General features: G+C 36.3%; 1 pseudogene; it reads right to left on the bottom strand.

Annotated features, from left to right (window-relative positions):
- Positions 1-1,043: 1,043 nt before the first annotated feature.
- On the bottom strand, positions 1,044-7,390 carry LOC129066895 (glutamate dehydrogenase 1, mitochondrial-like; annotated as a pseudogene).
- Between the last annotated feature and the right edge of the window lie 11,158 nt (positions 7,391-18,548).

The following is an 18,548-nucleotide window of genomic DNA, read 5'->3' as shown; positions in this document are numbered from 1 at the left end:
TGATTAAAGGCAATTTTATTATAACAGTAGGTACTTAATTTATTCTAAAAGAATAGATAAACAGCTTTTATTTTTGTCTGCAACCTATAGAATTGAGTTTTGGTTTTTTTAAATTAATTTATTTATTTTTTCAAATACATTTGTCTCTGCCTACCCCCTACCACTTTCCCTTGCCCCTTCCCTCCCTCCTTCCCTCCCTCGGCTCTTCCCCTTTGGTTTTGTCCATGAGTCCTTGCTATATGTTCTTTAACTTTCCCCTTCCCTTCCTTTTCCCCCGCCCCCGCTCCCTCCTTCCCTCTTGTCTCTGTTGGTTTCTTTTCCTTTCAGTGTTGCTGGCCTTAGTTTCCTTGCATCTTTGTATTGTTGGTTAAGTTCTGCTTATAGGTGAGATCATATGGTATTTGTCTTTCGCCCCCTGGCTTATTTCGCTTAGCATAATGCTCTCGAGTTCCATCCATGCTGTCGCGAAGTTTAGTAGTTCTTTTTTTCTTTCTGCTGCGTAGTATTCCATTGTGTAAATGTACCATAATTTTTGATCCAATTATCTACTGATGGGCATTTGTTTGTTTGTTTGTTTGTTTTGCTGATATAAAATGCCAATAACAGACTTGAGGACCATGCTACATTCTGAAAATGCCACATATTGGCTTCTTACAAGTGTCAAAGTTACAACACATCTTAGACTTGTCCAGAGCTGAACCAAAAAGCAGCTGACTGCTCTTGGACAATAGGTGCTTTCCTGGCCAAAGCACTGACTGTGGGGAAGCTGCCATGAAGCAAGGAAGTGCAGCCAGATAGAGGAACTTCTTATTTAAAGGCAAAATACCCAAATGTCTCTCCAGCACCTACTGCAGCTTTGTACATGATTCTCTAACCTTAATTTCTTTTTTCTTAAGGGGCTGATTTGGATTGACTTGTTGAGAATGGTGTACATTACCAAATAAGTAGTGAGAGAAAGAGATCTCTGTGGTTACATGTAAACTTGTGATAGATCTACAGATGAAGAGGTGAAGAAGGTAGTGGAGAAGTCAGCTACAATCCATCTATGTAACGGTCACACTGGCTTCATTGTACACCCTGAAGACTCTCTCAATGGCATTGGCATAGGCAGCTGTTCTCAGGTCCAATCCCAGATTATACTTCATGGCTGTGCGCAAGATTTGCTGGGCTGAGCACTCCATAGTGTAAGCTGAACCAGAGTGCACAATGTCTTTCTAGGATGCCCCTGATATCCTGTCCTGAAGCTCTGCTGTGGGCACAACAGGGATAGTTGCACCATGCTTTCCAAATTTTCTCTCCAAACTCTCTTGAAAAGACATGAGCAAGTAGTAGTTAGAATCTCTTTCATATCTGAAGGTCAAACGGCCATAGCCGACATGATTTAGGTTCTTCAGCCACTCAGAGTAAGACACTGTCACTCTTCCAGCATTCAGGTAGAGATCTGGAATAACCATAATGTTCCTCTCCAGAAAAATCTTATCTGCTTCTGGAGTTGTTGGTCCATTGGTACCTTCAGCAATGATCTTGGCTTTGATTCTGGGTGCACTGGACTTGGTCAGCTGCTTCTCACTGGCAGCAGGTATCGATATATCACAGTCAGCCTCTAAGATGCTCCTTTCATAAAGCTTTGCCTTGGGGAAGCCCAGGATTGATCCACGTTGCAATTTGAAGTCTTCCAGTTCCTTTGGGTCAATGCCATCTGGATTCCATATGCTCCCATCAGATTTACCAACACCAACACATTTAGCACCAAAGGATGCAAATATCTCATTGAGTGCAGGCCCACATTACCAAATCCCTGAACAACAAATGTTTTATCTCCAAATCCTGTTGTCATTCCTAAAATGCTCATGTAAGAAGCGTCATTGATGAAGTTTTCAATCCCACAGAAAACTCTCCGGCCAAGAGCAGAGATCCATCCATGAATTCCACCCTGACTGATGGGCTTTCCAGAGACACAGGCATGGGCATTAATATCATAGTGCCCTATGGTGCTTGCATAGGTGTCGACAATCTAGGATCTAGGATCCAACATCTCCCGTTCGCCCGTGCTCATGTCTGGAACAGGCACGTCAATGCCAGGACCAATAAATCCCTTTTAAGCCAGTTCCATGGTGAACCTCCTTGAGATCTTTTCCAATTCATTATCAGTATAGCTCTTGGGATTGATCTTAACCCCAGCTTTAGCATCCCCAAATGGCACATCAACTACTGCACAATTATATGTCATCAGAGAAGCCAAAGCTTTTACTTCATCTATACTCACATCAGTGCTGTATCGAATACTTCCCTTGCAGGGTATGCGGTATTGGCAGTGCTGGGCTCGGTAACCTTCGATGACCTCCCAGGAGCCATCATTGCGCTGGATTGGGAAGGACAGGCTAAGCACATGGTTGCAGGGCTTGATGATCCTCAGGATGCCACGCACCCGATTCCGCTTCTGCTCCTTGCTCTCCTGGGTCTGGAGGTCCTTCACCAGCTTGTCCTCCACGATGCTAGCACCACGGTCAAAGAAGCCCTCCACCATCTTAAAGAAGTTGCGGTCATCCTCAAGGTCAGACGCCTCGCTATAGTGTCGCTGGGAAGACAGCGTGGCCAAGTTGGTTGCCACCAAACTCAAGGCTGCATCCCAGACGCGGGACAGCCAAAGGGCTTCGCCCAGGCAGCAGTACAGGGCGGCCGGGCGGAGGTAGCGGAGAGGAGCTCCCCAGGAAGCTCAGGGACCGTGGTTGGGAGAACTCCTTCACTTTATTTTTAATCTGTGTGTATCTTTTTACCTCAGGGGAGTCTCTTGGAAGCAGCATATATATGGGTCTTGTTTCCTTATCCATTCAGCTACCCTGTATCTTTTGTTTGGAGCATTTATGCCATTTACATTTAAGGTGATTATTGATAGATATTTAGTGCCATTTTATTGTTAGACTATTTTCCTCAGTTCTTTTCTCTGTTTAAAAGTTTTCTTTGGCTTTTTAACTTTATTTTTAAAGATGTGGAAGGGAAGGGGAGAAACATCAATGTGTGGTTGCATCTTGCATGCCTCCTACTGGGGACCTGGTCTGCAAACCAGGCCTATGCTCTGACTGGGAATTGAACTGGTGACCCTTTAGTTTGCAGGCTGGTGCTCAATCTACTGAGCCACACCAGCCAGGTCTCTTTTTCTTTTTCTTCTTTCAAAAGTGATCCCTTTAACATTTGTTGAGGTACTGGTTTGGTGTTAACAAACTCCTTTAGCTTTTCCTTGTCAGCAAAGCTCCTTATATCTCCATTGGTTTTCAACGATAGCCTTGCTGCATACAGTAGCCTTGATTGTAGATCCTTGCTTTTCATCACTTTGAATATTTTATGCCCCTCCTTTCTGGCCTGAAATGTCTGTTGAGTAATCAGATGACGGTCTAATTGGGGATCTCTTGTATGTAACTGCCTGCTTTTCTCTTGTGGCTTTTAGATTCTCACTTTGTCTTTAAAACTTTCCAGTTTAATTATGATGTGTTTTGGTAAGGCCTCTTTGGAGCCAACTTTTTTGGGATTCTCTGAGCTTCCTGTACTTGTGTGTCTATTTCCTTCACTGGATTAGGGATGTTTTGGGTTATTATTTCTTCAGTTATCTTCTCAATCCCTTACTCAGTCTCTTCTCCTTCTGGTATTCCCATGATGTGTATGTCATTTTACCTTGTGCTGTCCCAAATGTTTCTTAAGCTCTGTTCATTTTTTTTTCATTCTTTTTTTTCTTTTTGTTCCCCTGCCTGGGTGTTTTTTTCTACCTTTTGTACCAAATTTGATCCTCTGCTTTGTCTAACCTCTTGTTTATTTCAGATACTGAATTATTTATTTATGACTGGTCCTTTCTTATGGTTTCTATTTCTTTTTTTCATGCTGTTGAGTATCCTTATAACCATTACTCTAAGCTCTCTGTCTGATAAATTGCTTGCTTCCATTTCATGTAGTTCTGGAAAATCCTCTTTTTCTTTCATTTGAGGCCTGTTTCTATATCTTTCTTTTTGTCTGCTTATTTGTATTTGTTTCTGTGTATTAGGTAGATCTGTAAAGACTCTAGTGTGGACCTATGTCAAACACTGCCTGTGACTTGCCCCGGGCAACCTGTCTGGAGCTATCATTGATTCCCTGCTTGTGGTTCCTTCTCCTGGGCCAGGGTATATGGAGTAAGAACCAGGCTGTATACCAAGATTGGCTTTTACCAGTACCAAGCCTGGAGGAGGGTCAGCTAAAGTCTCAGTGCTCCCAGAGATTTACCATATTTGTTAAACTTAATCACTAAGATAACAACCCCCAGCTGTACTCAGCAGCAGGGTTTAAGCTCCACAGGGTGGGAGAGAGTAATTCTGCCTGTGGGGTTCTTGCTTTCCCTGAGGCTGATACTACCTGGAGAGGAGTGCTCTGTCTGGGAAAGATGGCTTCTGCACTATGGGGAATGACTCAAAACAAGGATCCTGGTGTCTGTTCCTTCAGTTCTCTTTCCAGAGCCATCACCGCAGTATCTTTGCATGCTTCTCTAGACTACTGTGTCCTCCTTCTCCCAGAGCCCAGGGTAGATGCCTGCAAAGGAAATTTTGTGTGTAGGGCTTTTAAGAAGTTCTCTGTGTCTCCAGCCATCTCTCCCTGGCAGACAGAAACCCTGCTGCTTTTCACAGCCATATGTTATTTGGGTTCCTTTCTCAGATCAGGTGCTATAGTCTGGAGAACCCCATTGTGGTTTAGGCCCCACACTTATCTAGCAGAACCCCCTAACTTCTGAAATATCCCTCTGAAACTTCAACTGCCACCTATGGGAGCCCAGCCAGCCCTTTTGCACCTCCTCCACAGTCCTTACCAGTCTCATTGTGGCAATGTGGCTTCTTTCATCTGTCCATGGCTATAAGCCTTCTCTCCACATAATGTTCAGTTGGTTATTCAAGGTTATTTTTCTATAATTTAGCTATAATTCTAGTTTTGGCCTAGGAGAGGTTTGTGCAGCTTCCACCTATTCCTCTACTATCTTGGGTACTCTACTATTGAATTTAATACATACAAAATCCACAAAATATACATGCTATCATTATATCAAATTTAATTGAGGAAAGTAAACTACACTTTTTAGGTTTGACAATAGACACTTACAAAGGCTTTACCTGTCAGGCCTCATGAGATAAAGCTGCCCTCTGTTCCTGTAATACGCACAGAGCATGCATACACATACACACACATATTCTCTAGACTTGGTGCACAGCCAGAAATTTGCAACTCTCTCATGGGAGTTACAGTCAAAGGGTCAGTATCTCTTGGCCAGTCATGCTCTTAGAACATTTTCATCTTCAGTCTAGGCATCTTATTTCTCACTTTCTATCTAGAGGCTTTTAGCAGAGGTCTTCTTCAGAGACTTTTGCTGAGTCCTCCTAATAGAAGAGAGGAGAGGAAGGGGAAAACATGAAGACACTTTCCTCCACTGTGACTCAGTATCCAGCATTTTTCCACTCCTAACAATCTTCTTATTGTCCCTCCAGCCTCAGTGCCTAAAAAACTGCTGAAGACTTTTGGCCAGAGTTCTCCAGGGAGATAAACTTGCATCTTCCCTGATATACCTTAATGCAGGTAATGCATGTTTCCCTGGGGAAAAATGGAACAGGGAAGTCAGTGTTTTAGAATCTTGCTTCTACCATGGCAGTAAAAGATTGAAGGCTTAATTTTTTTTCATTTTTTATTTGTTTATTTTATTTATTTATTTTTAGAGAGAGCAGATGGGAGGGAGAAAGAGAGGGAGAGAAACATCAATGTGTGGTTACCTTTCATGTGCCCCAAACTGGGGACCTGGCCTATGACCCAGGCATGTGTCCTGACTGGGAATCAAACTTGGGACCCTTTGGTTCACAGGCCAGCACTCAATCCACTGAAGCACTCCAGCCAGGGCAACTTTTTTATTTTTGGCCTCTTTTTCAGTGGGCTCTTCTGATATCTGGAAGCACAGCTGATTTTCTGACACTACTTGCTACAGTTACTATTGTAATTGAATCAGATTTCACAAAGATCATTCTAGGTGTCACGTGGAGATGTTATTAGAACCGGATGAGACTAGATTTGCAGAAATCTAAGTGAAGCATAATGTTGTTATATAGTAGGTTAATACAGTTACAAGGAGAAAAGTAGTCAATTAGAGATACATTTAGTAAGTAGGATCAACAGGTCCTGGTGACTGACTGAAAATAAAGGATTAAGAATGAGGGAGAGATTAAGAATGCAGTATGTCAAATTTATATTGAAATCTTGGCACCATTACTTCAGGATATGAGTTTGGGGAGAGGGTCTTTAATGAGGCCATTAAGGTAGGCCCTTATCCATTATGACTGGTGTCCTTATAAGAAGAGGAAATTTGGAACAGGTACAAAGGAAGATGTTATGAAGACACTAGAAAAAAAAAGTTACTCACAAGACATGTAAAGGAACCTCCTGACAAAACTAACCCTGTCAATACCTTGACCTTTGACTTATATCTTCCAAACTTTTATTTAAGCCACCTAGTCTGTGGTACTTTGTTTTGGCAACCCTAGCAAACTAATACAGGGTGATGTCCAATTTTTTGACTTAGGAAACTAGGTGTTTGCTAGTTGTGCTCCTTGATATATTAAAGTTAAGAGGATGAATGATTTGGGGAATGGAATTCAGAGTTTATATGTTCATTTGAGTTTAAAATATTATTGTCCATTCAAATCAAGAAGCCATGCATAAAACTTAATCTGAGGCTTAGAGAAATGTCTGTACTAGAAAAAGCCATCTATGAGTCATGAAGTGGTATGTAAAATATCATTGAAACCTAATACAAAAGGTTAAACCAGCCACAATATCTATATATTTGAATGTAAATATGTCAACTTCTATGTTTCCATTCCTGTACAAAGCTATTAAAAACCTTCTAAAGAGGAATAGAAATAATGGTAATGACAGTGCCTAAAGGAAGTGTCTTACGAATGCACAAAATATAAGGTACAATGAAAAAATGATTAGAACATAAGGGCAAGGTTAGTGATGGGTCTACAGTGTTGTAATGAGTCAATCTTCATTTAAGCCTTCCCAGGTTCTCAAAGGAAAATTTAGTGAGCCTTAAAGACCAAGGGAAATCACTTAGAGTTCATTCATTATCAGTTTATAGAAGTTTTACATTTGATTTTTTGCATATACTTCATAACTATCATCATGGGGAAAAATAAGGATACAAAAATTTGAGGACACACAGTCATGCACATTATTATATTCTGGTCAATGATGGACCTCATATACAATGGCGGTCCCATAAGATTATAATGAAACTAAACTATTGATGTTGCCTAGTGCAGCAATTTTCAGCTGGTGAGCCACAAGAATTTTTAAAACATGCAATACCTGACTCTTTAGTAAGGGGCATTGACCTTTTTTCACTTAGATTGTCAAATAAAAAATGACAACAGCCAACACAATAATAGCCATCTGCTGTGAATGAATCAGAAATAACCTATGTTTTGTCAGATTGACAACAAAATATATATTTTTGGTGTGCCACAGAATTTTACTAATTAGTTTATATGTGCCATGAGATAAAAAAGGTTGAAAACTGGGGGCCTAGTGACATCATAGCTCAAAACTACAAGAATTTTCCAAAGATGAAGAGGTTGGAAAAATCAAGGCTGTGTCAGAGATGGCAAACAACTTTAACCTCAGTGTGGATGAGGATGACATTGAGGTGCCCTTAGAAGTGGTCCCTGAAGAACTGATTGATGAAAAGTTATTGGAAATGGAATAAGAAGGCAGAGCTGAAGAAGGGGCAGAAGAAAAGAAAACTGCAGAAGAAAAGGAAGACTCCCCCAAGAAAATGCACACTGAATGGATCAGCAGAAACTTTAGCACACTTCAACAAGCTCCTTAACATGCTTGAAAACATGGACCTGATACTGAAAGGTTTTCATTAACACAGGAATGCCCATGGTCAACTATATGCTTACAAGCAAATCTATTATTTTTAAGAAAATACAAGCAAACAAGCAAACCACCATGGACATATTTTTGAAAGGAGTGACACCTCTTCAAGAAGAGCCTCAGACAGGTCCTTCAGAAGGTGTCCCAGAAGAAGGCATTCTTATCACAGGAGATGACAGAGCCATTCATGGTATTGGCCCTGAACATCTCCCAGTGGGACATGATGTCAAGGTGGGAGACAGTGATACTGATGACCTTGACCCCAGCTAAGCCTAGGCTAATGCATGTGCTTGAGTCTTACTTTTTAACAAAAAGTTTAAAAATTATAAAAAATAATAATAAATAAATAATTTTGAAGTAAAAAAACTGAAAGACTAAAATTAAAATAATTTTGTATAGCTGTACAATGTGTTCATGTTTGAAGCCAAGTGTTATTACAAAAAACTCAAAAGTTTTAAAATATTTGAAGTTTATGAAGTAAAAGTTTACATTAAGCTAAGGTTAGTTTATTATTAAAGAGAAAATAATCTTTACATATTTAACATAACCTAATATACAATGGTTTTAAAATCTGTAGTATACTATGATGTCTTAGGCCTTCACATTCACTCACCACTCACTCACTGACTCACTCAGAGCAACCAGTCCTGCAAGCTCCATTCATAGTAAGTGCCCTATATAGACATACCATTCTTTATCTGTTGTACCACATTTTTACTGTTCCTTTTCTATGTTTACATATGTTGAGATATACAAATAGTTACCATTGTATTACAGTTGCCTACTGAAGAGGGAATGCTTACTATATTCAGTAAAGTAACATGCTATATAGGTTTGTAGCCTATGGGCAATAGGCTACACCACATAGCATAGGTGTGTAATAGGCTATGCCATGTAAGTTTTTGTAAGTACATTTGATGATGTCCACATTAACAACAAAGGCACCTAACAATGCACTTCTCAGAATGTATCCCCATCATTAAGTGACACATAACTGTAATAGAGAAGCTGTTGTATCAGTAAAGTGGAACCCAACACTATGAGGAGTAATTAAGTCTGGGTGCTACTTCATGACAATGGCAGTATGCAGTCTGGTTAAGGGCTTGCGAAAGGCAGGAACCACAGGATTTACATTAACAGAGGGAGTCATCCTGGGGCATTTGCTTTGCTATGACAAGAAACAAAATGAAAGAAAAGGGATTTTTCCTTCCCTTCTCGAGATTCAACACATTGACATATATGAAAAGACAAATTCACATTCTTGGAAAAAGTGCTTCTTTCAGTCTCCTTACAATTTCACAGTGGGTAAAGTGAACTTTTGATTTCAATCTAGGACTTGCTTTTCCTCTTTGGTTTGAGAAAATCAAGAGTTTTTTCTTAATAACTCTATGTTCATTTTTTTCCAATATACTTGATCCAATTTCAATGCTCTCTAAACTTATGAATTCCTTTTCATAATTATGATGATGGCAGATTTTTGAAGAGGAGAAAAACTTCTGCAATGGACACAGCTAAAAGACTTAACTTTACGAATCAGAATATAACAGTCATCAAAATTTGTCTAAGTTCTTTTTTGAAATCTATGCATTTCTGTTTACTTTTTGAACATATGAAATAGACCATTGTAAAGCATGTTGTGAAAAAACATTGAGCAATGGTAAAGCCTTTTCAGAACAGGCTCTCTGAAAGTCTACGATTATTTAAGCAATTGGAATACTGCTTAAAAATATCAAACTGCAAAGATGTACTACTAGAAATTATAAGTAATTTGTGCATCAAACAATGTGTACAGAAGTACTATACAGTAAATTGGACCATCTGCCAATGCCTAGCATTACAGCTGGTTGCAAAGTATATAATTTATGTTTTCTGCAGAAGGAAGTGTGAAGGTTTTTAAAAGCTATGTTCATGCTTTTATATAGAGCCTTTTCCAGTTCTTTTTTTCTTAACTATTGTGAATTCCAGAGAGGAGAAGTTTTGCTATGATGTTTAATGTGAATCCATTTGTATTACAGTGAAGGTTCTATCAAAGCACTTATCCTGTGACCTCTTATCCCATCCTTATAAGTAGATGATTTAAACATATATTTATCTTCATATTTTTAAATATGAGTTTATTTTATGTTTAGAAAAGCATTGGCAGCAATTAATACAGGGAAACTGGATAGCAAATAACTAGCTCTTATAATTCAGTAAATGGCATGTATTGATCTTAATAGTTAAAGAAACAATGTTCTATTGATGAAGAACTAAACAAGCTTCAGCTCAAAACTAAATTTGCTGCACTAATACCACAAAATTTTTACTGAAGTAGCTATATATTGAATTGAAATCAAGTATACTGATTCCTGTCACTTAATTTTTCTCTTTCAATATTTCTTTAACTCTTCTAGTTTTTTTGCTTTGCCATATAAAATTTTGGATAACGTTGTCCATGTCTACAAAAACTGTCTCCAGAATGTTGTTAGAAACTGCATTAAACCTGTATGTCAATTTTAGGTGAAGTTCAAAAGTCATCTATAAGTCAATCAATATCTATTATTATGACTACTAGAACAGTGTTCAAATCTGACTTGACACATCATAATCACCAAAAGTCCATAATTTACATTATGGTGTACTGTTGATGTTGAATAACACATATCTATCATAATGCTATTATACAGAGTGTTCTTATTGTTCTAATAGCCTTCTGTTTCTGGGCAATGTGTGTCTATTTCTATCATTAAATTATAAACTACTTCAGGAAAGGATTTTTCAATATCAATCCATATGCTTCTGAAATCCACTTGTGCAAGAGGTGATGTTCAATAGGTTTTGCTTAATGAATTATATTAGTGTTATTAACTTTAGCAGGTTATACTACATTCTGAATGTTTATTTTCCAACGCATTATTTATTACTCAAAATAATTCTATCCTTTGAAAACTTGATTCATACGTCTTTCCTGCATGATGATATGCTTCCATGTATTACTTTTGGTAGGTTAAAAAATTCCTTCATTTGTCTGACAGATAATTTTATTCCAACATCAAAACTTGTTTTGTTTCATGTGTCATTGGTTTTGAGAAGAATTTTTCATCATTATACTGCCTAGGGATTTATATTTTTGAATTTGTGTTTACCAATCAGATTTTTACAATAGACAACTGGAAATCATATTCACTAATATTTTTCTCTTTCTGCTGGCTGTATATGGCCTGCGATTACTACATACTCTCTAATGTTTACAGGGGTGAGCAAAAGTAGGTTTACAGTTGTTCATATGGCAAAAGACACGAAAGTTATGATTATCATAATACCTTTAATAACTTGAAGAACATCAAAATGGCACAGTAAACCTACTTTTGCCCATCCCTGTATTTTTCTCTGTACTTTTTTTGAGTCAAAAGTACCTTCGTAAAGCTATATTAGTCATTTATAGGTATTTTTTCACCAATTCAAAACAACCCATAGAATACATGAAACAAATGTGCTCTATTATATTTTTATTATGTTGCATATTACCATATGCAACTTTTCTTGCCTTAGTAATATTCCTTCCTCTTCAAATATTGTGCATTCTTCTATCTCTAATGTAAATTCTTTTATTGTCAAACTTATCTGAAGAAGTCTCTTTAGTTTATGGATAACATTCGATTTGTTGTGTCCTTAAGTCTATAGTTTCTCTTTAAAGTGCTTTTTTTTTGCAATTTTACCATTAATTAAATAGTGAATCTGTTATTTTATTTTCACTATGTTTTATATCCTTTGCTTTCCCCCCTCAGCTGCAAATTCTTTGAAATCTACCGTATGTGATATATTATAAATTGCATGTTTATGATTCGATTTTAATAGTACTTATACCCCAAGAGCACCATAAATGCTCAGTTATGACCCAGAGGTTGTATAGCATCTTCCTTACATTCTTATCTTGAGACTATTGGCCAAATAATAGCTCAGAGTATTTTTATGGTATGAGCATTCCTTTGGTCAGATCATATGATGGTTAAGAGCTTATATTTTAAAGAGTCTCCAATGAAGTATTTGCTCCCATTCTTATGAGTTAATTCTTTAACATTTCTAATAAATATCTATAAGATAAGTAAAAATATTGTATTGTAATACAAAAATTGTATTGTTCAATGTTGTGATTAAAAAGTAGTCAAATATCTCTTTGATTGAATTTCAGTAAACGTTACACATTTTTAAGGAATGTATGTTTCCGTACTTCATTGCTATGAGAGTAAAATAAAAACTGCTGTGAGGTTGAAATGAGACAATGTATGTATAGCACTTGGTATGTTCTGGTAGTGTAGTAAACATGTAATAAATGTTACTACTTATTAATTCTATATATTTAAAGGTGCCTGCTTATTTCCATTTACAATTGCATTGTACAAATGGTTGCAATTATTTGGGACAGTGTTATCAGTTACTTCATATCATCATCATCATCATCATCATCATTATCATTGTACTACTATTTTTTAGAACAAGGTTTCAACACTTGGAAGATTTGAATACAGATGATGAGACCTTTAGTTTTGAGTTTTTTCTCCAAAAATATATGTATTATTATAAAAGTATATATGTTAAATAATGTGTAAAATTATAATAGATTATTATAATATGATAACTTGTTCATTTTATTCCCCAAAACATTCTGCCTACATTTTGAGGGCACATGTTCAGTTTGAACTGATCCATATTCCGGGGATGACTGTTACAGTAATTATAACAACACCCTCCTAGACTCTTGTGCATCCGCAATGCTGTCTCCGTGCTCTGGAAAACTAATAGCCTGACTTTCTTCGATTATATTTTAGTAAATATTCTGTGCTTCTGTGGAATGTATCTCCGGCTTCTGTTTATCTCCCGGGCATAATTTTAGTTAGAGGGCAAGCTTTAGGGATAGAGCTTTGAATTATCCTTTAAAGGACAAATTGTCTTTCAGCCTTGGCAGCCATCAGCTCATCTTTGGTTTAATTTTAACAAAATTGGCGCTCATATATATTTCTGAAGGTTATGTGAGAATTTACATCATGGCTGTTCTAGCTTCATCTTATTGTTTGTCATCCCTTTAGGTTAGTGTGAGTCCCCAGTGATTTCAGGAAATTGAAATACTGAAATAATACCAAGTGAAAAAGTGCTACTTATAGAGCTTTAATCTGTGGAGTTCAAACTCATTAATCTAGATCACCTCCCTTTGAGAGAGCAGGAAACACATATGACAATGCAATTGAAAGGTCGAATTGCAAAAAGAAAAAAAAATGAAGTGATATTTAAGAACTTCAAGGTTATATAATAAATCATAGGCCAGATAGAAAATTTGCTAAACTTCCAGTTTGCTTAACAGATGTTAATGGCACTCCTCAAAGCCAAATTCAATTATTTTAGTTTAGAATGCCCTACTAACCAGAGATGAAATTCTCAGAAATTAAACACAATACTAACTTAGAGGAAAACTTTATTAAAGAATAAATTTGATTTTCTCCCATTCCCTTATAAACTCAAGTTATAACTAATAGAACTCATTCTAAGAATACAATCAGGATCATTGTTATTTTACCCTTTTTATTATTTGTTCAGAAATTACTCTTTGTATATTTAGAGAGATGGGTATTGAGGATGGATTGCATTTGTTACCATAGCAGCTGTGACCATTTCGATGACAGGAAAGACATTTGTTAAAACACAAATATTTCTAACTCAGCAGGTGAGTCCAAAATCACAGCAATAGAGCTTTGTACAATATTGGAATAGTGATGATGGTATCATTGAGTCTAATGTTTTATATAAACTTCCCATAGGAACTCAGGAACAAATATGTGTAGATATTTGTGAAATCTAAAAAAAAAAATCTGATGTCAAATTTCATAACCGCAGCATTGAGAACAACAGAGTTCTTGGAGGTTGAACAACCTGATTAAGCAAATATAGCTACTTTGTTGGAAAAGCCATTGTCCAACACAAAATATGTATAATCTTAATAACCAGTGCACATATTTCCATAAGATAACTAAATAAAAGGGGACTGACAGATGTTAAGTGTCTAAGAGGATGAGATAGAAGCACTTAATAGGTAACAACATAGGAAAGTTCCATTGTTGGCAAATTCAAGATAAGACTTGAACAACGGCCTTTAAAGTGAGGGTTTTTTGTAATTGTTTTCTTTAACATTGTTTACTGTGTTGCATGTATGATGTAAAACTTCTCCAAAAACTATAAGAAGTTTTAGTTAAATCATCTTAAACACTTACAGTTACTATGAAAATTAGAAGTGGTTTTTGATTTTATGTCCAGTAAGGCACAATGTAATCTAAAATCCCAAGAATAAAGGAGTAATATATGAGATATATTAGAGATACATTTTTATATTAGTAAGTTTCAAGATTTATAAGGCACTTTTAAGACACTATCTTTTTCACTGGTCAAATTATGATATTTTCTGATTTAATTTTAAGTGTAGAATGATGACATATGAAATATTATCAATTTTGCAGCCTAAACCCAAAATGTGTTTTCAAATTTCCACTTATAAATTAATCTTAATAGTAGAAATGAAAATAGTCTAAGAACTAAAATTTTTCAATTTTTCATTTTAAAGCATGCTGACAGCCAGTTATAACTATGGCATTTCAATTTTTTTGTGTGTGGCAAGGCTGATATGCATTAATATCACCATAAGGTTAATTAAAGGACAGCAATAGAAGATGGGTGTATTCAATGAATGAAGATGTCTCTGTGTTTGTGCACGGGAAGAAGGGCTGTGTATAAAATCTATGTATTTATTATGAGTATTTACTTGTTTATTTTTTTATTTATTTCAGCTATTTCTCATAATTCACATTACTATGTAATTTTTTAAAAGGAAGTTAAGATGTCAAATATTTATACTCTTGGTAACTGGAAACTGAGGTTGCTGGATGTCAAATATTTATTTCCTTAACAACACATGTATCAATGATTCCAGAAGTTAAAAGTTGTACTCTGAGAAGAAATATTGTAAATATTGGCTTTGTGTTTTTTTCCTATATCCAGACTAATTTAGAGAAAGCAACTAGTGATGGAGATGTTAAAAAATATGTAATCAAAATGCTAACAAAAGGAAAGTGATAAGCACATTTAAGATTGGAAGAGCAGATACTTTGGACAGATGAATGGATTTTATGGAGTATGCAGGTTATTCAAACTCCTCTCTGTCTCTATTGGTGGCTGCTCCAGATATCTGTGCTTTTTACCTCTCTATAGAATTAAATGAGAGCACCAGGCTGGTAAGATAGTGCTTTTCATCCTTTTTATGGAGAATTTTTAGTGCCTACCTTTCCAGCTTTCATAATTCTGGTTTGCTTACATACATATAGTTGAGAAAAATTTTTGAAATATTGAACTCTAGATATCAAAAATCAATATCTTCAATTTCAGCTTCACAATAGGGTCCTGACTGTGTCTCACAATACCCCGTTTTTCAGTTTTTTAATGTCACAATAATAGCTGTTATAAATAGATAATTTAATCACATGTGAGGATATGAAGGGTGTTATTAAGTAGTTATATTGTTTAGTAAACAAGAAGTGTCCATTATTTCTTAGGTTAATGCCAGCCTTCTAGATTTATAGCTAGAAGCATATGCTGCTGTTTGCTGGAAGCGCTTCAGCCCCCTCTCCCTACTTTAACCAAAGGTGCTTAACTTGGACTAGTTTTTATAACAAGCCCCTTAATAAGCTTTCAGATGTCTCATAAGTTTAAAAATGTTTGAAAATCAAACTACTGAAGCAGACAGTCATATAGATATTATGTTCTATAGTATCCAAGGGTCCAGGTTCAAGTGCCAGATTCCTTAGGAATCTGGTTCAGTCACACGCGTGCGTGCGTGCGCGCGCGCACACACACACACACACACTCACACACACATATCCGTATATATGTGTACATTTAGATTTATATTCCATATAAATGAAAAGTTCATTTAACCTCCCTGTGCTTCAGTTTCCTCAACTGTACAATGAGGTAAAAAGACTACCTACCTCTTGGAGTTGTTTTGAGAATTAAATGCATTAATACCATCTAGGTCACTTCAAGTAATGCCTGGAAAAATAATGAGTGTATAAAATTTAGACATTATTAATATCTTATTGTCAGTACTATTATATTTTATCATTATGATCTTTAGCTTTTATTATCTCTTCTTGTATTGACATGGGAGTAGATGTCTAATTCCCCTCATTAAATTGTACGTTGCTTGAAGAACCGAGGTAGTAATTGGGTCCACTAACAAATATTCTGGCTATCTTCCCAGGTAGCTGTTAGGACTAAAAATCCCTGTTCATGTACTTAAGGATTGCCATATGACATTCTTTGGTTAAGAAAGTGTAAGTTTTCATTTTCTGTCAGTCCAGAAGATATGGAGTCATGTAATATGAAAAATAGAGACATTACAAGAAACATTGTACATAGGACAATGATGCCTCAGTCATTTCAAAGTAGGCACCTTGGAACCTCACACAGTTTGCCCAGTCAGCATCAGGAGCTCCATTTAATTTTCCTGAATCTATTTCATTTTCCTGAATCTCATTGATAGTCTGAAATCTCTTCCCTTTCAAAGGTGATTTTAGTTTTGGGTAAAGTCAGAAGTTGCAGGGTGCCAAATCTGGGTTGTGGAGGGGCTAAGTCACCTGGGTGATTTGATGCTTTGCCAAAAAACTCTGCATGAGACTTGATGCATGAGTGGGCATGTTGACATTATGAAGCTTCCAATCACCAGTTACCTATAGCTGAGGACTTCTGAATCATCTGAATAGTTTCTGTAGAGGAATGTTCAAGTTTAAGGGAAAATCTGATTTAGATTCGTTGTGCTACTCAGTCTTTTTGAGTGTGAGGGCCACACAGTATACATGCTCACTCAGGAGTGTATCCTGCCCTCAATGACTACTAGTACAGCAAAGTAGTCATTGTTCACGCATGCACATTCCAGTCCACTCTCCTTGGCTGCCAGGTTACATCGATGTGATGCAAACTGTTCCCATTATATTAACAATGGCTGGATTTTTTCCGGACAGACCTCATATATCACTTTCAGGTAGAAGCTTTAACAGCCAATGCACAGTTTACTCAGTTAACTTCCGTCTGCCTTGGTGTTTGTGGAAGCAAGTGTTAAAACACAACCTCCATCAGCCTCAGTGGCTAAACTGCACAGAGACATTATCACTGTCTTGCATTGAACCTGCACAAAAAGGAAGACGTAACTTTTTGTTGCTTTAAGCTGCTGAGAATTTTGAATTAATTTATTATCATAGCATGCATTAACCTAATTTGACTACTACAAGAACTAAGTTTTGGAACTCCTTCCTTATTTTCCTCATTTTGATCAACAGAACAGTATCTTGTGAATAGCCATATTAAAATATTTTTACTGAAGTAATTGTTTATCCTTGTAAAACATGTAAATTCCACAAACTCTATTAACTTCAATCAAGGGATTATGTTCATCTTGTGTTTGACATTTAGTTGACTATTCCTGTTTCTTTTATTTCATTTCATCATGGATCTACCCTACAGAGGTGCTTTAACTGGGAAATATAAGGGAATTGCAGTGTATCACTATAAAACCATATCTTGACATTTATATCCATGGAAATGACAATAAAAGAACAATGGTTTAGTTGCTATTTTGAAAGTATCTGTTTTGTGTATTCTCAGTATTTGTCATAGAAAGTTGAAAATGGTGTTTTTCCAAGAAGATGTAGCCTCACCTTTTTTTTTAAGTACTATATTAAGATTTCAGAAAATATCAGAGCTTCGAGGATTCAGTACAAAGGCAGTATCTGGGGGGTGGAATGCAATGAATGCTCTAGGGAGGAAAGAAGAGTTTGAGAAAAGATATGGGCTTCCAAAAAATTAATTAATACAACTTTCTAAAACTTTACAGGTGTTCGAGCTTTTGTCTTCATACACAGAAAACCAGCAGATGCTGCTTCCGTGAAAATATGTTGGGAAGGAGAGGCAGTAGCAACAGAACACACTTTTTTTTAAGTAAAAATGTCTTACTGAAGATATTGAAAAGCATATAATGTATATTATACGCTTTCAGCTAATATTTTAATGGGTTTTATAGGTTAAACTGCTCCCTTAAATTATGATTCCCCTGAATACAAAATCTGCGTCTTTGTCATTGTTTCCTAACTTCATAGAACAACATATAACACTCATTCAAAAGATAGTAACATTTTAGTGAATAAATCAATCAAATGATTCAATATTTAGAAACTGAACAAAGGAAAGATAAAAGAAGCATAATGAATTGCTTAATAGAGAATTGGTTTAGAAAAATAGGCTGACCTGGAATTTATACAAACTTAATAATAGAAAATTAATTGTAGAATGTAGATTTTCATATAGAAACCCCCAAAATGGCAAGGTAATTGAATTACTTTATTTTGAATATTTTGTCTGTTTTAAAAATAAGCACATATGTTTTATTATTCCTTCTGCCCATGAGCTTCTGATTATTCTTTGCTTAATATGTTCATGAGATGTGGGGGAATCCTGGCTATGGATGAACGAGTTACTCTCAAGAAAAGTGACTATAAAACTACTATTATCAGAAGATTCATTTCAGGTCTTTGGAA

The sequence above is a fragment of the Pteronotus mesoamericanus genome, unplaced genomic scaffold (assembly GCF_021234165.1).
Source record: "Pteronotus mesoamericanus isolate MK-2021 breed Mesoamerican mustached bat unplaced genomic scaffold, CSHL_Meso_final contig_20, whole genome shotgun sequence".
In the NCBI taxonomy this organism is placed as follows: domain Eukaryota; kingdom Metazoa; phylum Chordata; class Mammalia; order Chiroptera; family Mormoopidae; genus Pteronotus; species Pteronotus mesoamericanus.
This window is presented reverse-complemented; position numbering and strand designations above follow the sequence as displayed.